This window comes from Palaemon carinicauda, chromosome 1 (genome assembly GCF_036898095.1).
Source record: "Palaemon carinicauda isolate YSFRI2023 chromosome 1, ASM3689809v2, whole genome shotgun sequence".
In the NCBI taxonomy this organism is placed as follows: domain Eukaryota; kingdom Metazoa; phylum Arthropoda; class Malacostraca; order Decapoda; family Palaemonidae; genus Palaemon; species Palaemon carinicauda.
In genome coordinates, this window is record NC_090725.1 from 304,099,356 (window position 1) to 304,114,195 (window position 14,840).

At 42.2% G+C, this 14,840-nt stretch overlaps 1 long non-coding RNA gene across 1 annotated transcript in view; it reads right to left on the reverse strand.

The window, feature by feature from the left end:
- LOC137658522 (uncharacterized) overlaps nucleotides 1-11,183 on the reverse strand; it is a 63,338-nt gene extending 52,155 nt beyond the window's left edge. The window contains exon 1 of the long non-coding RNA XR_011047354.1: nucleotides 11,083-11,183. This is a non-coding gene — a long non-coding RNA (uncharacterized lncRNA). The remainder of the gene's footprint in view (nucleotides 1-11,082) is intronic.
- Between the last annotated feature and the right edge of the window lie 3,657 nt (nucleotides 11,184-14,840).

Genomic DNA, 14,840 nt, shown 5'->3' on the forward strand with positions numbered 1-14,840 from the left:
ACACTTCATCTGCTCCTCCTGTGGAAGAAAGAGAAAATGAGTATGGGGGGAGTCATAAGAATGGCTCTTAAGCTAAGTTAATATTAATCATTAATTTTAACTTGATAAAGGGTGTGATGCACAGAGGATTGAGATAGTAAATAAACATACTCCGTGCATCCCGCCCGGCTGGTTACCGTAAGCTTCATCCTTGGATAATCCGAGGTGGCCGAAGGCGCAGGATAGAATTCCAGTAGGAGTCCATAGGGCAATGGAATTCCATGGGAATTGCCAAGGATAAGTTTGGGACTGAGGCCACTCAGTCCCAAATTAGGGGGCTAAAGGATCCCCAAGGGTAACTGCTTCCGGCAACCAGCCGCGCTAAGATACACGCAGCATGCTGGAAATCTGAAGAATGCAAAAAGACAGCATGATTACCAGTAGAACAGTACCAAGGTACTGATCCATTAACGTAAACAGGCCATCTGGTTGCAGTGTAGGGCTATCAGTATTAGATGATAGCTAGTAGAAGGGGGTGCAAGTCGTCTTGACGCCTCCGGAAGGTTCCGGCAGACCTCCGGCACGCCGGAGGCCGCTCCAGCAGAGTTTCTGGCATTAGGACAGACAATATAAGTCAAGAGTAATACCAGGGTGGCGGCCGCCGGCACAACGGCAGAGGGAGCGGCGGCTCCGGCAGCCGGAGGATGCCAGATTGGTGACAGGAACAAGGATGGTTATAGCAGAACCGGGTTGCCGGCACTCCGGGGGCCGGCCGGCAGGCGGACGGCCAAGCTATGAGGAAGGGGGAGAGCCATCGGCTGGAAGCCGGTGGCAGGCGGCAGTCCCCCGGCACACGGAGGACTGGCGGCCATGGGGGTATGGGGTGAGTCACCAAGGTAGGAGGTGGGTATCGCCGACAGTGGAGGCGGCAAGGGACCGGCACCCAGATAGTGAAAGAGACAGAGGGAGGGATGTAAGGAGTCCAGCCATGGACTCCCGGACATCCCCCCTGAGAGGGTGTACCCATGATAAAGGCTGGCTCTATCACCCAGAAGCAGGGGCCGCAAAGGACCGGGAGCTAGGGTAGCCCAAGGGAGGGCTAGGGGACACCCAAAGAGGGGGAGACCCCTGTATACAGAACACATCCAGTGGCTAACCCCATACGACACTATGAAGGGTATATGTACCAGAGCGGACTGTACACAGAAGCTCAAGGTAGCCCTATCACTCCACCCTAAGGAGGAGTTGTAGGACAGGGGACAGATGGGTATAGACTAACCTAAGTATAGGCTAGGCTATACAAGAGATAGGTGGGGAGGGGAGAAGAGAAGTCTTCCATGGAAGGGGTTCTGTACCAGAGCGGCCACTAAGGAAGGGAGGACACTCCCTAACCTAAGGTAAGGCAGCCTGACTGAAACGGTGCATGGGTACAGTTTCAGCAAGGAACAGAATGACCCTTCCAAAACCTAACCTAGAGCAGGGATGAACGTCCTGAACTAGGAAGGATAGAAGACATATCGCTATCGCAGGAAAGTCGTAGACTTAGTCCTAGCAATAGAGGAAAGACTAGCCGTTCCTCACTCTCAGGCGCAACCCTAAGGAGGGTTCATTCCCTTAGGGAGGACAGAGAGGCGATAACATACTCTGGTAAGAGCTTGATCCCCTTACGTGGTAGGGGGAGCAAGGCTACACAGAGGGAATGCCCAAGGGCAGGGGGATGAAGGAAGCATATAGGGGTCCTACATGTAGGTTAGGTTAGGAAGGCACACTAACTAACCTATCCCCTATATGGTCCCTGAAGGCGAAAACACTTGCATCACAGTCAATAGTATTGTAAAATAATGCCACTATCTTCATAAGTAAGCCTAGGATCACTGATAAAATCATGCATGAACACTAATATGGGCGCTCTGGCCTGGGGGCTATAGTAGCCGACTGGTATGGGGTCAATCGATGACCGGTAAAAAGCGTCAAAACACGATATAAAAGTTCCTAGCTATGAAGACTAAATAAACTAATATTATCGATTAGTAAATAAGGCCGGAAGCATTGTTGTGGCTAACTAAATAAGGCATGCAGAACAACAACGACGCCATAAAATGGCGGGTCCGGTAGAGGCACAGCTCTGCCACAAAACAACAAATATCTCGAAAAGTAATATTTACTTTACGGTCAGAGCTTAACTAAACAATACTGGAACCTTGTACTCAACTTTCCAGAAGAAGGCGAGGCCGAAGGTAGCGACATGATAGAGATGCAAGGCGATAAAGATAGCACAGGGAAAATCCGTCTAAGTAAGGCGAGCTACTGTACAAAGGATGAAGACGGACGTGACGTCATTTAAGCAATGGCGCCCGTTTGTTTACGTCTCGAGTACCAAAAGTAGCCACGGAGGAGATTAGCTATGGAACGGCTCCCAGCTATTCTCCCCCTTTACACACCGAAGCATTAACTCTGTACGGGATGTAGATAGCTATATGGCGCGTTAATACATGCGTCCCCTGTTGATATACGATGTCTTAAAAGGGAAACCTTTAGGATACTCGCTCCAGAAGTTAGAATTCTGTGATAACCTGTGGTTAAATTCTCTGGGAATATCTTAGTAGTTATTTACCCAAGGAAGCTACCAATAAGGAACCTTCCATCAGGACGCCATGGCTTGAGCCCAAAAATACAACTAAAATAATATCATCAATTAAGTAAAAATAAAAAATAAAGTAAATATGGATATAGATATACAAAATGTACGCATACATATACATAATCATATGTATACAAATAGATACATATAAATGAGATTCTTAGCCTAAAAACAAATGGAAATGCAATAACAAAACACAAGATAATGACAAGGAAAAATATTTGGTACATGTATTTGGCTAGAAATTAAAGTAGGATATATTTACCAATTACGGTAAATTGTGGGTCATAATACCATGCAATATTTCATTTCTTTGCCCTGGATTGTTTAACCCTTTTACCCCCAAAGGACGTACTGGTACATTTCACAAAAATCACCTCTTTACCCCCATGGACGTACCGGTACGTCCTTGCAATAAAATGCTATAAAAAAATTTTTTTTTCATATTTTTGATCATTTTTTGAAAAAATTCAGGCATTTTCCAAGAAAATGAAACCAACCTGACCTCTCTATGACAAAAATTATGGCTGTTAGAGCAATTTAAAAAAAATAATACTGCAAAATGTGCTTGAAAAAAAATAACCCCTTGAGGGTTAAGGGTTGGAAATTTCCAAAGAGCCTGGGGGTAAAAGGGTTAAATGAGAATAATGCATATGTATATACAGTATATATGAACTACAATTTGGGTATTTAAGTGTTTTTATAAAGCAACTTTATTTTACTATGATGATTTGTTTAGGTTGAATGTTTAATGCAAGTTCTGTTGACTCTCTCAGTACACACAAGCAGACATTAGCTAAATTAGGTTAGGTAGGGATCTTTACTTTACTTACTTTTATGGCTGCTTTTTAGGTACTATACTGAAATGAAACCCTACTCTCTACAGGACCTTTCATAAATCATTTTATTGCATAGGCCCTACATTTCAAGGCAATCCGCATTTCACACAAAAAATGTTATTTTTATTAATAAAATAAATTTTTGAATATACTTACCCGATAATCATGTAGCTGTCAACTCCGTTGCCCGACAGAATTCTATGGAGGGATACGCCAGCTATCACAATACTAGAAGGGGGTGTATTTACCAGCGCCACCTGTGGCCAGGTACTCAAGTACTTCTTGTTGACACCTCCTCAATTATTCCTCGGTCCACTGGTTCTCTATGGGGAGGAAGGGAGGGTCGATTAAATCATGATTATCGGGTAAGTATATTCAAAAATTTATTTTATTAATAAAAATAACATTTTTCAATATTAAACTTACCCGATAATCATGTAGCTGATTCACACCCAGGGGGGTGGGTGAAAAACCAGTGTACAAGACTAAAGGATAGCTAAGTATCCCGTATTTCATATAATCAGTTATCCACAATAACAATGAAATAATAAGTACCTGGTAAGGAAGTCGACTTGAACCGTTACTCTGCCTTTAATAAGATCGTCTTCCTTACTGAGCGCAGCGTTCCTCTTGGGAGGCTGAATCAACTCAAAGGTGCTAAAGTATACAGGGCTGCAACCCATACTAAAGGACCTCATCACAACCTTTAACCTTGGCGCTTCTCAAGAAAGAATTGACCACCCGCCAAATCAACAAGGATGTGGAAGGCTTCTTGGCCGACCGTACAACCCATAAAAAGTATTCAAGAGAAAGGTTAAAAAGTTATGGGATTATGGGAATGTAGTGGCTGAGCCCTCGCCTACTACTGCATTCGTTGCTACGAATGGACCCAGGGTGTAGCAGTACTCGTAAAGAGACTGGACATCTTTGAGATAGAATGATGCGAACACTGACTTGCTTCTCCAATAGGTTGTATCCATAACACTCTGCAGAGAACGGTTCTGTTTGAAGGCCACTGAAGTAGCCACAGTTCTCACTTCATGTGTCCTTACCTTCAGCAAAGCAAGGTCTTCTTCCTTCAGATGAGAATTTGCTTCTCTAATCAGAAGCCTGATGTAGTAAGAAACTGAGTTCTTAGACATTGGTAGAGAAGGCTTCTTGATAGCACACCATAAGGCTTCTGATTGTCCTCGTAATGGTTTTGACCTTCTTAGATAGTACTTAAGAGCTCTAACTGGGCAAAGTACTCTCTCCAGTTCGTTCCCCACCATGTTGGACAGGCTTGGGATCTCGAACGACTTAGGCCAAGGACGGGAAGGAAGCTCGTTTTTAGCCAAAAAACCGAGCTGCAAGGAACATGTAGCCGTTTCAGATGTGAAACCTATGTTCCTGCTGAAGGCGTGGATCTCACTTACTCTTTTACCTGTTGCTAAGCACACGAGGAAAAGAGTTTTTAATGTGAGGTCCTTAAAAGAGGCTGATTGGAGCGGTTCAAATCCTGATGACATTAGGAACCTTAGGACCACGTCTAGATTCCAGCCTGGAGTGGACAACCGACGTTCCTTTGAGGTCTCAAAAGACCTAAGGAGGTCCTGTAGATCTTTGTTGGAGGAAAGATCCAAGCCTCTGTGGCGGAAAACCGCTGCCAACATACTTCTGTAACCCTTGATCGTAGGAGCTGATAGGGATCTTACGTTCCTTAGATGTAACAGGAAGTCAGCAATCTGGGTTACAGTGGTACTGGTTGAGGAAACTGCATTGGCCTTGCACCAGCTTCGGAAGACTTCCCATTAAGACTGATAGACTCTGAGAGTGGATGTCATCCTTGCTCTGGCAATCGCTCTGGCTGCCTCCTTCGAAAAGCCTCTAGCTCTTGAGAGTCTTTCGATAGTCTGAAGGCAGTCAGACGAAGAGCGTGGAGGTTTGGGTGTACCTTCTTTACGTGAGGTTGACGCAGAAGGTCCACTCTAGGAGGAAGAGTCCTGGGAACGTCGACCAGCCATTGCAGTACCTCGGTGAACCATTCTCTCGCGGGCCAGAGGGGAGCAACCAACGTCAGCCGTGTCCCTTTGTGAGAGGCGAACTTCTGAAGTACCCTGTTGACAATCTTGAACGGCGGGAATGCATACAGGTTGAGATGGGACCAATCCAGCAGAAAGGCATCCACGCGAACTGCTGCTGGGTCTGGAATCGGAGAACAATACAAGAGGAGCCTCTTGGTCATCGAGGTAGCGAAAAGATCTATGGTTGGCTGACCCCACAGGGCCCAAAGTCTGCTGCAAACATTCTTGTGAAGGGTCCACTCTGTGGGGAAGACCTGACCCTTCCGGCTGAGGCGATCTGCCATGACATTCATATCGCCCTGAACGAGCCTCGTTACCAGCGTGAGCTTTCGATCTTTTGACCAAATGAGGAGGTCCCTTGCGATCTCGAACAACTTCCTCGAATGAGTCCCTCCCTGCTTGGAGATGTAAGCCAAGGCTGTGGTGTAGTCGGAGTTCACCTCCACCACCTTGTTAAGCTGGAGGGACTTGAAGTTTATCAAGGCCAGATGAACTGCCAACAACTCCTTGCAATAGATGTGAAGTGTCCTTTGCTCCTGATTCCATGTTCCCGAGCATTCCTGTCCGTCCAGTGTCGCACCCCAGCCCGTGTCCGATGCATCCGAGAAGAGACGGTGGTCGGGGGTCTGAACAGCCAATGGTAGACCTTCCTTGAGAAGAATGCTGTTCTTCCACCACGTTAGAGTAGACCTCATCTCTTCGGAAACAGGAACTGAGCCCGTCTCTAGCGTCATGTCCTTTATCCAGTGAGCAGCTAGATGATACTGAAGGGGGCGGAGGTGGAGTCTCCCTAACTCGATGAACAGGGCCAGCGATGAAAGTGTCCCTGTTAGACTCATCCACTGCCTGACTATGCATCGGTTCCTTCTCAGCATGCTCTGGATGCATTCTAGGGCTTGGAAGATCCTTGGGGCCGACGGACAAGTCCGAAAAGCTCGACTCTGAAGATCCATACCCAAGGAGACAATGGTCTGGGATGGAACGAGCTGAGACTCCTCAAAATTGACCAGGAGGCCCAGTTCCTTGGTCAGATCCATAGTCCATTTGAAAATCTCCAGACAGCGACGACTTGTGGGAGCTCTTAAAAGCCAGTCGTCTGACGGAGCCGGACACAAGATCATGATACTGCTGCACAGTCTGTAAACTGTCAATCATGGGCAAGCGAGGAAGTACAGTGACAACCCGAATCTGTCTAGACTGTCTGGGTCGTACAGACAACTCCTTAACGGGTTGCTGAGGTTGCCGCACTGCGTCACAACAAGTCCCTTCTGTTGGTTGTTGAACGTCTTCCCCGTGACACATTGACTCCGTAAACAAAAAATCCTCTAACAAGGACTAAGCTTGGACTGCATGTCATGCAACACAGCTCAAGGTCTATGGGAGCAGGTGTGGTAACAGACGGGATTAGCGGCTGAAGTGGAACCATTACCTTCCCTGTAAGCATGTTATGCTTAAATAAAAGTCCATAAGAGGTTATGCAGCTAAAGGCTCCCTCCAAATGACAGAGTCCTCAAGGGAATATCAGAAGGAGGGAGAAAAGAACTTTCTCATCTACAGGGACCTTATCCTAGAAAAGCTAAGTTCTCTGAGTGAGGGTTCACTGGTGCAAAAGCAGCAGACTAGAAGGCAACGTTATGAAACTGCTTGACAGTCTAGTGAGTTGGCAACAACCCAAGATGTGTTGAGAAGCATGCGGTAAGGTATGCAGAGCATGATGTAAGCAGAGTATGCTGTATGCAGAGCATGCTGTATGCAGAGCATGCTGTATGTAGAGCATGTTGTATGCAGAGCATGCTGAATGCAGAGCATGCTGTATGCAGAGCATGTTGTATGCAGAGCATGCTGAATGCAGAGCATGCTGAATGCTGAGCATGTAGTAAGCAGAGCCTGCTGTAAGGAAAGCAGAGCGTGTGCATGGCGTTTAACATTTCTCAGAAATTCCATGACCAGTGCTAGAGTGCTTTATGCATGCTTGCATGGGGTTTAAACCATGGTATGAAAATGGAGGTAAGGTATGCTGAACAGCAGAGTCAGAACGAGCTGGAACAACAATAGTTGTGGTTTCCTCTTCAAGACTCCGATGAGGGAACACCTGAGGCTCAGTCTGCAAAGGCTGAATAAAAGACAAGCAGAAGGAAGGCGCATGGGTGGAGGAGGCTGACTCCTAGCATGAGTGGTTGAACCCAAGGGTTGCGCTTGCTGAGCGGTTGGCGGAAGCGGAGTAGCAAGTTCCAGTTCCTGTGGTGTGAGCGGAGCGCGATGAGGAAGAGGCTGCGCAGAACAAGGTAAATGTCTCGCAAGCTGAGGCTCCTGAGGCGCAAGGCTAAGGTGTTGTGGTGCTTGCCTTGTGGAGGGTTGAGCTCGCTGCAGCAAGAGCTGAGGAGACTGACTCATGGACGGGAGAGGTTGTTGTACCTCAACCGAGTGTTGCATCACTGGTGGAGCAGCAAGTGGAGGCGGAGGAAGAGAGGTATAATCCTCCTGATCCCAATGTAAAGGTTGCCTTAAGGAAGGCGGAGGCTGAACACCACAGGGAACAGCAAACTCAGCACGTGGCTCAACATCGTACGCCTGGCAGGTGGAACTGCTGGCAGATGGTACTGCGATCAGGCGGAGCGAGTGTAGGTGGAGGGAGTGAAGGCGGAGGCGGAGGAGCAACACTCTCAGCCCGACACTCACGCATCAAGTCCGAAAGCTGTGCTTGCATGGACTGTAGTAGAGTCCACAACATCGTACGCCTGGCAGATGGTACTGTGATCAGGCGGAGCGAGTGTAGGTGGAGGGAGTGTAGGCGAAGGCGGAGGAGCAACACTCTCAGCCCGACACTCACGCATCAAGTCCGAAAGCTGTGCTTGCATGGACTGTAGTAGAGTTCACAACAACGTACGCCTGGCAGGTGGTACTGTGATCAGGCGGAGCGATCATAGGCGGGGGGGAGTGTAGGCGGAGGCGGAGGCGCAACACTCTCAGCCCGACACTCACGCATCAAGACCGAAAGTTGTGACTGTATGGACTGCAGTAGAGTTAACTTGGGGTCGGCAGACACTAAGTTCTGCTGAGGTAAAGCCTTAACAGCAGAGATCTGTTGTGGCAGAACCTTACTCCTCTTAGGCGGAGTGTAATCAACTGATGACTGAGGAGAGTCAGAGCTAACCCAATGACTGCATTCGGGTTGTGAACTTTAACTTCGTACGTCTGGCATAGGTCTGGACTTAACGTTTAAGAGGTCTTGAGACCTGAGACCAGCGTTACTCTGCCTTTATTTTCTCTCCTAATCTCTTCTGCAGACGAGCAAAATAAGGGCTCAATCGTCTGCGGGTGGGAGTGACGGTCTCGGTAAGACACGCCCACAACCACCGAGAATACTTCTGTGCGCCGATCAAGGCCTACTGAACCCTTATGCCCTTCGACATTGCTTCTCCCCTGGGCTTGGGAGCTTGCAAGAGGTCCCGGACTGGGAGGACGACTGGCGCGCACAAAAGTACCCTCACGCACTAATCACTTATCACTTTGATTTCTGTTTGCACTTATTTCACTGAACTCGAAACTTTAAGTGGTTTGTACCTGAAATACGCAATTCTATCCTTTCTCAAAGTTAGTAATTGCGAAAACAGAATTACAATGTAACAGAAAAATCTAATGAAAGATAATTCAGTGGTTGGAAAGAGACTAAACACTAGATCACTCTAGAAACGTTTAGTTTCTTCCCCTAAAGAGACTAGGGAGAAGAGCAAAAACGATAACGACGTTACTCGTACGCCTGGCAGGCTTGAATGAAACGTTTATCCTCTTTCTCCCTCCGTCTCTATCTCTCTCTCTCTCTCTCTCTCTTGACTTAGAACCTAAGAGAAGAGCCCAATCATATATATCGTTAAAACATATTATTGTTAAAGGAAAAAAACTGAAAAGTTCCTTTATTAGGATCAAAACCATTAAGTTAAGAAAGAATGAACAAAACGATAGACACGGTTACTCTTACTGCAACGTGAAACCGTGAACATTCTTTCTCTATCGTAACGATAGAGTGCAAGTTGAACGTTCTGAACGTCAACAACTGCAGAGACAAAACAAAACGTTAGTTCAACTTTGAAAACAGTACGAGACTGTCAAAGAAAATCTTTCAAACTCTGTGGCGGAAATAGCATAATATGTTAACAGGTAAAACCGAAATGACGGGCTCAAAGTTTATTAACTTCGGTAAAAGACCGCCTACTATTAGGAAGGTCGAATATAAACAAATATAAAAATTAATTATAATGAGTTTATAATAAAAGGAAGTTAATCGAAGAGGCCTATAAGAGGCGGAGAGATATAAAATAAATCTATAACTTTTGTTAAGCAAAATTAAGAAAGAGAGTCTATACTCTCTTAGACACCAACACTTCCGTCTAAGGGAAGGGTCGGCCATTGAAAAGTGAACGAGAGTTCATACTCTCTCGTCACCATAATTAATCAAATTAATTCCAAAAGCTAACTAAGCTAATATAGAAGTTTCCAGTAAAGCGACAGCCGAAATCAAAGAGAAATACTTCACCAAAGTCGTGAAAATACTCCAAGAACATAAGCGTATCCCAGAACGTCTTGCCGGAAGCACGACAGAGGAATAATTGAGGAGGTGTCAACAAGAAGTACTTGAGTACCTGGCCACAGGTGGCGCTGGTAAATACACCCCCTTCTAGTATTGTGATAGCTGGCGTATCCCTCCATAGAATTCTGTCGGGCAACGGAGTTGACAGCTACATGATTATCGGGTAAGTTTAATATTGAAAAATTCCTCATTTATTGTGGTTTGCTTCAAGTGTGATAGAGTTTTTAGGCATATGTCATTGTGTTAAAAGCACATTCACAACTTTAAAATAGTGTTAAACATTTCTTCTACTGGATAATTGGTTACTTATCAAATTTTTCACGAGATCAAACTTAAATTATCATATTATTGCCGCTGCCTGGGGTTAGAGTTATCTTGCTTGAGGATACACTTGAGCACACTATTCTATCTTATATCGCTTCCTCTTGTTTTGTTAAAGTTCTAGTTTATATAGGAGATATTTATTTCAATGCTGTTACTCTTTTAAGAATATTTTATTTTCATTTTTTCCTTTCCTCACAGGGCTATTTTCCTTGTTAGAGCCCTTGGGCTTATTGCATCTTGCTTTTCCAATTAGGGTTATAGCTTAGCTTATAATAATAATAATAATAATAATAATAATAATAATAATAATAATAATAATAATGGTTAACATGTCAGGTTAGGCAAAGAGCATGGTAGATTAGGCTAAGAAACTTAATGTATTATCTCTGTAGGTATTTTTATTCCCATATAAATACCTTTTAATGTCAGTTTTTGTCTTACATAGTTGTATACTGAAAAATACCGAATACAGTACTCCACTCCATAATACAGTATCCTAAATTATCTCCTAACTCCATTAAAGCTCCCTTCCATAAATGATGGATGCATGAATAACGAAATTCTACTATAATCTTGGTTTTGTATATGCATTATTGTTTAGCATCAAAGTCTAAGATTCTAAGTACTGATATACATAATCATACATACCTCATACATTCTTTTGGTGAATAAATAATTAACGCTCTTCGACCACGACAAAATAACAGTTCAAGATGAAACACTAATTTAAGCTGTACTGTGTAACTGTGTTACTGTTCAGGTTTAGGTTCTGGGGTGAGGCATTGCTTTTACAACGGCGCCTCTAACGTTTATCTTCTTGTACTGTTTTGTCTTTTCTTCCACATTAGATTTAAAACTTCTTTTTTCTTTTCTATATTTGTTTCACTAAATAGAAATAATCCTACTATTTTCTTTAGGCCTTCGTCGTATGGTTGTTGTAGCTCAATTACTTCATTCCTTTCTTTTCTATATTCCTGGCAAAATAACAAAAACTGTATCAAATCTTCCTCCTCATTTTCACAAAAATTACAGTTTACATTCCCTCCATTGTGTCTATTTACAATATTTAGTTTTAACGTATTAGTTCTTGCTCTAAAAAATATCACTGAAGCAAATGTATTGTCATAAATTAACTCTTCTTTAATTTCTTTCTTCCACGTTCTATATATTTCTAGGCTCACTTTACTTTCTATTTCTTCTTTCCACTTTTCAGTATCCCACTTTCTGGTTTCTGGTTTTATTTCTGCCTTGTTCATTCTTCTTATTTGTCTTATGCCTAAACTTAATTCTTCCAAATGTGACTGTTACACTGTATTAGACTATACAACAAGTTCCCATTAAACATTATTATTATTATTATTATTATTATTATTATTATTATTATTATTATTATTATTATTATTATTATTATTACTTGCTAAGCTACAACCCTAGTTGGAAAAGCAGAATGCTATAAACCCGAGGGCTCCAACAGGGAAAATAGCCCAGTAAGGAAAGGAAATAAGGAAACTACAAGAAAAGTAATTAATTAATATATTCAAAGAACAGTAACAACATTAAAATAAATATTACATATATAAACTATAAAAACTCAAAAATGAATAAGGAAAGAAATAAGATAGAATAGTGTGCGAAAGACTGAAGATATTAATGCTTTCAAGAAGCAAATGAAGACTTTCTTGTTTTACAAGTGCTTTGATAATGAGGATTTGACAATAAATTAGCAATATGCTGTGTAATACGCTGAATACTTAAGAATATATACGACAAACAGACCTTGTAGGTCCTTTAGTGATACTAGTACTAGAGTTATGGGGTCCTTTGACTGGCCAGACAGTACTACATTGGATCTTTATCTCTGGTTACGGTTCACTTTCTCATTACCTACACATACACCGAATAGTCTGGCATATTCTTTACATAATCTCCTCTAATCCTCATACACCTGACAACACTGAGATTGCCAAACAATTTTTCTTCACCCAAGTAATTGTTCAGTGGCTACTTTCCTCTTGGTAAGGATAGAAGAGACTCTAGCTATGGTAAGCAGCTCTTCTAGGAGAAGGACACTCCGAAATCAAACCAGCGTTCTCAAGTCTTGAGCAGTGCCATAGCCTCTGAATCATGGTCTTCCACTGTCTTGGGTTGGAGTTCTCTTGCTTGAGGGTACACTCGGGCACGCTATTCTATCTAATTTCTCTTTCTCTTGTTTCGTTAGATTTTATAGTTTATATTAGGAAATATTTACCTTAATGTTGCTGCTATTCTTAAAATATTTTATTTTTCCTTTTTTCCTTTCCTCGCTGAGCTATGCTTTTCCAACTAGGGTTGTAGCTTAGCAAGTAATAATAATAATAATAATAATAATAATAATAATAATAATAATAATAATAATAATAATAATAATAAAGTTCCCCTGTGTGATAAGACCAGGTAAGCTCAGCAACCAGGGTCACTCACACGGTCCGAGAGAGAGAGAGAGAGAGAGAGAGAGAGAGAGAGAGAGAGAGAGAGAGAGAGAGAGAGAGAGAGAGAGAGAGAGATGTGTCATTTTTGACCCACAGAACAAGTGTAGAGAACAGCTGTTTGCTGACATTTCTTTGGAAATATAATTTATTTCGGACAGCTAATTGGCCGTCCATCCACCTTATGTCCCTAAATTTCATGATAATTTGAACGGTTTCTAATTATCAAGAACAGATGAATTATCATTGTTATCATTCCTATTATTATAGAATTTAGTAAAAATCTTTTACTTCTATTATAAACTCACATGGCAATTTTAAGTATGAAGATTGCAATGCAAATGTGTATTTTAAAAGTCTATAAAAGACGTTGTAAATTCTACCTTGTAGGATCATGGTTCCTGAAGGTGGCCAATAACTTGAGAGAAAGAAGGACACTCCAAAATCAACCCATTGTTCTCTAGTCTTGGGTAGTGTCATTGCCTTTTGTACTGCGGTCTTCTACTGTCTTGGGTTAGAGTTCTCTTGCTTGAGGGCACACTACTCCATCTGTTTCCATATTTCCTTTCCTCACAGTGCTGTATTCCCTGTTGGAGACCTTTGGGATTATAGCATCCTGTGTTTTTTCCAACTAGTGTTGTAGCTTAGCTAGTAATAATAATAATAATTGAAAAATTATGATGGTTTTTACTTGGAAAGCCACCTAATCTCTTGCTATTTTCTAATTATATTAAGTCTCACACTATTCCATCAGTTTCCATATTTCCTTTCCTCACTGGGCTGTCTTCCCTGTTGGAGCCCTTGGGCTTATAGCAGCCTGCTTTTCCAACTAGGGTTGTAGCTTGGCTGGTAATAATAACAATAATAACAACAACAACAACAACAACAACAGTAATAATAATAATAATAATAATAATAATAATAATAATAATAATATCTTGGTAGGAGACCCTCCTTCAAACAGGTGGAGTTGATTACTATGGCTGCATCGGCAGAATTCAATTTCTTGTCCATTTTCTCGATTCTACGGACAATTCTCTTTTCAGGGTTGCTACATTCAGCTAGCAAGGTGGCGAAGGTCATCAGGCGGGTGAAGGATACAATTCAGGTTAAGGCTGGATGTAATTAATACAAGAACAAGTAATACTCGAAAATGACTAGAAAATTACTTTACCTGTTGTAATTTTCGAGTATTACTTGTACTTGTATTAATTACATCCAGCCTTAACCTGAATTGTATCCTTCACCCACCTTATGAACTTCGCCACCTTGCTAGCTGAATGTAGCAACCCTGAAAAGAGAATTGTCCGTAGAATCGAGAAAATGGACAAGAAATTGAATTCTGCCGATGCAGCCATAGTATTCAATAATAATAATAATAATAATAATAATAATAATAATAATAATAATAATAATAATAATAATAATAATAATAATAATAATAATAATAATAATAACTGTTCGGGTTACTTTGGGGTCACCAATTGTTTTCAAGGTAGCTTTTAGGTACTAATAGAAGGGCGAAGTGAATGTGACTTTATTCAACAAGATAACAATTCCAACAATGTGGAACATGTAATGGCAAGCTTAAACAGGTTTTTCTCTTATCACGAGAGAGCGAGAGATATAAAAAGCAATAGCATTACAGTGTATGAGCGTGTATGTCTGAAATGTATATCTGATAAAGAAATACAAAATTCAACAAGAAATACAAAATTTTCTCAAGTTCACTGCAGGACAAAGGCCTCAGTCATGCCTTTAGTCATATTATTATTATTATTATCATTATTAAAGCCAAGCTACAACCCTAGTTGGAAAAGCAAGATGCTACAAGCACAAGGGCTCCAAAAGGGAAAAATAGCCCAGTGAGGAAAGAAAATAAGGAAATAGATAAGCTACAATAGAAGTAATAAATGATAAAAATAAAGTATTTTAAGAATA